Source organism: Halichoerus grypus, chromosome 7, assembly GCF_964656455.1.
Source record: "Halichoerus grypus chromosome 7, mHalGry1.hap1.1, whole genome shotgun sequence".
Lineage (NCBI taxonomy): Eukaryota > Metazoa > Chordata > Mammalia > Carnivora > Phocidae > Halichoerus > Halichoerus grypus.
Genome location: NC_135718.1, coordinates 14445091 through 14451090, shown reverse-complemented (window position 1 = coordinate 14451090; position 6000 = coordinate 14445091).

Below are 6000 nucleotides of genomic sequence, written 5' to 3'. Positions count from 1 at the left end.
GTTTTTGACAGGCAATTTGGAATAATGCAACCTCCTGGATTACAGCCAACCTCTGAAATGGGCTGTAATTTAGAATGATGGCAGCTTCTATGACCTCTATATTGGAGAGTCACTGGAATTAAAAAAAAAAAATCTCCAAACAGTTTAGGTTCATATTTGAAAATCTGGCTTAAATGTTCTGACATCTAGCCATTTTATTTAATGAAAAGATTTTCTTCTCTTATGCAGAGCTCCAAATACTGATCCTAAAGCTGGGGAAAGATTTTTCTGCCTTTTGCCTTTTTGTGTGTGGTAAAACTCTTCTTCTCAGATTCCACTCTCGACCAGATCGTGAACATTCTAATGAGCTGGTTGTGGGCACGTCTGTCCCTTTCCCCACAGTCTGAAATCAGATTCACACAGGCATGGGTAATTGTATGATGCTGTCATCCTATAGTGAAAGAAGTCCTGGGTTCTTCCAGCTTCCAGCTTCTGCATTTAACAAAAAATGTGTTGTCTCAGGTTCTAAGTCTGGTCCTCAAGGCCCCTTTGAAAAATAGATTCTGTTACTTCCTTAATTCCAAGAGTTAAATGCTTTTTAAAGAGTTGTATAAGTTAAATATGAGCTGGGTGTGCAGTGTCGGATTCGTAACAGAACCGCAATTCTCCAAACATACCAATATATTCCAAAATTGCCAGTTGCAGGCCATAAAATATTTACATTACAGAGTAAATTATGTATGTTTAGTAAGAAATGATGAAATATTTACAGTTTTCCTAAAGATACTGTATGGGTTTTTTCCTCTACCACAGCCATTTTTCTCGAAGCAGACAAAATAGGCAACTTTCGGAGCTCTGAGAACCACATGGAAGCATCTAGGAAGGAAGAGAAAAAGTCTCTGCAAGGAACAACAGCTGATCCCAGATATCAAGATACATATTTCATATGGTTAAAGGTCTAGGGAGTCATTAACAAACAATTTGGGTATTTTTACCATGAAACTGAAGAGTTGCTGGGCCCAGTTCACGTGACACCATCTTTTGCCAGAACCATTGTGCAGGAGTATCCTGAACCTCAGAGGATGCTATGACCTTCCAAGCTTCCAAACAAATACGTTTTTAAAACCTCTCCCATACACTCATTGACCCTGAGCATGATCCAGAAAACCCAATCACAGTGTTATAAATCCTCACTGCATGTGCTTGAGAAAGAGCCTGAAGACGCCCTTCACAGAAGTTTTCAACAGAAAACAGAGTGTCTCACAAAGAGATTTTCAGGCCTCTGCCCACCCTGAGAAATTCTGGTAGGATCACCCTCGGGTAGGGCCTGGCAATCTTTATTTTTGAAAAGCTTCCCAGGTAATTCTGATGATCATCTGGGTTTGGGAACTGCAGTAGAAAGAATATTGGCCCCCGAAAATATCCACACCCTCATCCCTGGGACCTGTGGGTAGTTAAATTAAGATTCTTGAGATGGGGAGATTATCCTAGGTTATTTGACAGGCTGTAAATGTAATCACAAGTCTTGTTTTAAGAGGGAGTCAGAAGGAGATTTGATAACAGAAAAAGGCAAAGTGAGGATGGAAGCGAGATGGTAGGCTGCTGGCTTTGAAGATGGAAGGAGGGGCCAGGAGCCAAGGAATGTAGGTGGGCCCTGGCAGTGAGAAAAAGCAGGAAAAGATCCTCTCCTAGAGCCTCCAGAAGGAACCAGCCCGGCTGACCTCTTTTTATTTTTTTAGATATTTATTTATTTAAGATTTTATTTATTTATTTGAGAGGGAAAGAACACATAAGAGAGAGCATGAGCAAGGGGAGGGGCAGAGGGAGAAGCAGGCTCCCCACTGAGCAGGGAGCCCGACGTGGGGCTCGATCCCAGGATCCTGAGATCATGACCTGAGCCCAAGGCAGATGCTTAACTGACTGAGCCACCCAGGCGCCCCTGCTGACATCTTCCTAGCCCAGTGTAACAGATTTTGGACATTTGACCTTCAGAACTGTAAAATAATAAATTTGTGTTGTTTTGAGACACTATTTACAGTCATTTTTCCAGTAGCAGTAGGAAACTAGTACATGAACCATTGCCCTAAACCCCCTCAGTTTTAGGATTTAACCCGTTTCCCAGCACAAATGCAGCCTTGCGTCCAGAAAACACCACCACTCCCCTTCCCATCTGTGGTGGGCACTTCCCTCAGAGTCATATGCCCTTGAGGACGCCATAGCTACCCCAAAAGAGAAAAGGCATCAGTGTGGGACCGTGGCCAAGAACTGCATCCCTCCAGTTTGGACATCAAGCCACAGGAATTCATCATACCGCGCCTGCGTACTCAGCATTCTGCAGCTCCTGTGGGCACTTCAGAGGACCAGGAGAGGTCACTCCCTATTCTGTGCTGAGTACACACATTGCAGAGTGATTGTGAACACTTAGGTTGCATTTTTCCAGGAATGTCAACACTGAGGCTTCCCTGGCTACAAAGGCTATTGTCTCATTTTGGGATAAGAGAAATGCGTCATTGCCCTTTAGGGGAAGAAGATGATATCAAAGCATGGGCTTCCCAGTTTTATATACTCCGATTAGAAGACCTGGAAATCAAGTCATTTTTCCATAGATTTAGGTTCTCCATTAGCTGAGGGACACATTAACAAATTGTCTATGCAGCACTGGAAATGTAGCTCTATTTTCCAAGAAGGGGGGAGAATCTCTATATTTTATCAGTATTTGCTCCTATCAGAACTCCTCCCCGTGAAAGGGAAAAAAAAAAGATGGCAGCTGCATGGAGCTGGGATAGCATCTTGTTTCTATGACAACAGTGTCTGCACGGCTCCCAAGCTCCATCTGGTATTTTCAGGCCTAACAGCCAGGTAGCATCTAAATGCCTCATGGAAAAAAAAAAGTATCGATAGAGATTCTTCAGATCAGGCACAAATGAATACAGCAACACCATGTCCTTTCCGAGAAAAACAGTGAATTGCTTCACCAGCAACAGGGCATTATGAAGATAAACCACTTAGTCCGTGGAACATGCTCACCTCTATATTATGGACTAAGCAAGCACGACGTGCACATAAAATAAAGTGCTATTGGGGCAGACGGGGACTTTTTCCTAAAGGCAATCTAATGAGGCTCGCGCGGGATGACTCTCTCCTTCCTCTCGGGCTCTCTTCCCGGTCCTGCTCTGTGGAGCTGTGTGCTTTAGGTAATATGGATGCAGCAGCTCTTACCTGCCTCACTGACCTTCCCTTCAGATTTTATCCTTGTTGATTACTGTTCCCTGGTAGCTCTGCAGAATTTATGAGAAGCTGAATTTCAGTCCCCCTCCATGGGCACTTGCTCACAGAAAAGCATGCTCTTAAAACAGCACAACATGACACAGCTGGTTTTTACCTTCCCCTACCTTCGTATTGAACATAATCCAGTGAAAGCACCTCCTTTTGCTTCCTTTATAGTACCATCATTAAAAAACAACATTTTTGCCAAATCATAATTTACCTGAAATATGATACAACATGGCTCTGTAGCTAGGTTGTCATGCAATACCTGGGATGCTTATACTAAAAAATTACTCATTGTTTATCTGACATTCAAATTTAACCGGGCATCCTGTATTTTTATTTGCTAAATTTGGCAATCCTATTTATAGGCAGGAATACAGGCCTTTGCAATTCACCTGATCACTTAAGCTTTGATAGAGTATATCACAATGTTAGCACATTGAACTGAGTATTGGTTTCTAGCATGTCCTGGTTATTACAACAAACATTTAAATGTTCCTTGTTTACACCGAAAAGTTTATTTACACCACAGTTTTGCATACATTCATTTTTCTCCTTTATTTATTCAATGCAGAGTTCCTAGGCATGGGAACTAGCCTGGCACCATTCCGGGAGCTGGGAATTGGTGGTGCACAAAACAAACGGGTGCTTCCTCATGAAGCCAACATTCTATTGTGGCTCCTGGCTTTCCTTTCAGGACGTTTACTCCCATTGCATACCAGATACTCTGATATACAAAGACCCATCACATATGGCTCCGCCCCCAAAAGCAGATAAACTATACTAGATTCGTCCCTTGCTCATCTTAAAATTTCCCCCAGCCTCATCAAGTCAATCCCAAGTCGTTCCATGAACATTCAGTTACAGAAGAAACTTAAACTGTCATTTTTCACTTCCTTTGCCCTTCAGTATCCCAGATTGGGACACAGTTGACCCTGGAAGAGGGGGATATTACCTAGTGCCATCCTACCATCCATTTCTAAAATCCTGTCTTGTCCTCCCTGGGATCCATCCACTTGAAGGTCCTTGTTCTGTCCTTTTCCTCTCCTGAGCCCTCACAGGAGATTCAGACAGATGAGTGGCATGCGCATTCTTCCTCTGTCTTCCTCACTCCTTCTTTGTGTACTTCCTCAACTCTTTTCTCCTTTTAACTATTTCATCCATTTGATACTGGTCACTACTAAACAAGAAAGGAAAATTAAAGGTTTGCCGTATTCTAGAAAGTTCTTGAGATATGGACCTAGCATAATTTTTTTTCTATATGAGTCAGATTCTTTCCCCTGCATCTCACATTTTGACTGTGATGCACTTGGCTTTATTTTATGAGAAGTCTAGGTAGAGTATTATATACACTCAGATATGATATTTAAAATGTATAACCACCATGGTAGACAAAATAATGGCCCCCAAAGATATTTGCATCCTAATCCCTGAAACCTGTGAGTATGTCGCCTTATGTGGCAAAAGGGACTTTCAAGATGTGATCAAGTTAAGGATCTTGAGGTGGTGAGAGCATCTTGACTTATAAGCATCCTTATAAGAGAGTGGCAAAAATGTCAGAGAAGGAGAGAGATTTTAGGGGACTACAGTGCTGGCTTAAAGATGGAGGAAGGGGCAGGAGCCAAGGGATGCGGATAACTTCTATAAGCCGGAAAAGGCAAGGAAACAAATTAGCCTGTAGAGCTTCCAGAAGGACCGTGGATCCTTTGATTTTTGCCCAGTAAAACCCATTTTGGACCTATAACCTCCAGAACTGTAAGACAACAAATTTGTATTGTTTTAAGCCACTAAAGTTGTGGTGATTTGTTATAACATCAAGAAGACAACACACAGATAGACCCAGGCACTGCGAAATCAGAACTGACCCTGAGCAGGCTCCTTGAGGCTCTTTGTTAAGCTGAGTGTTACCTCTTTTTTGCCAGGTTGTAGGAGATCTGGATGGTCATGGAATTGGGACCGCCCAGTGGTGGGAGTTGGCCGTGGAAGGCTGGGGTGGTGGTTATTTACCAACCACTATGGGAGTATTTCAATATTTTTACAGTCACAATGGGTGTACTAATGGATTTCTGCTCGTACACACTTATGCACAACTGAATCTGATGGATGTAGAGTGGATTCTGGCATGACTCTTGAATTTTTCTCCCCTAAGTCCCTGATATTAACTCTTAATCAAAGTGGCCAAGGCAATGATTCTAATAGAATTCTATACTCATTTCTATGTGTCCTACACTGGGATTTTCCAGGGTGTGGATTGGGATGGCTCCTTCTTTCTCAGGAGCTTTTAAAAATGAAATTCTTAGTTGTTTGATTGTTTTCTCAACTTGCTATCTGCACTTTCCATCTCTAACTATTGAGAGGGTTCCCCCCCTTCATCTCTCCTATTTTCTCCTTTCTTTAACCCTGCCTCTCCTCTCCCCATTTGAAAACAGGTGAAATCAGGGGAAAAGAGAGTCTGTGGCTTGCTCAAAGTCACCTAGCTAGGTATCAGTCACCCTGAGCATTAGACCTGGGTCAACACCCCATCCAGTGATGTGAAGTCACATCTCCACAAGGGAACAGTGCTTAGGGTTCACCCTCTTATTCTTAAATTGCATTCAGTCTCCTACAGATCTGCCTATGGCCTCCCCCTGCATTCTGAATACAATCTGAACTGCTTCCATTTCTTTCAGGGTCCTGCATGATGCAGCCCTGACCTCTTCACCAACCTGGTTTGTGCAGTGATCCCACCGGTCCTCTCCATTCTCAGACACC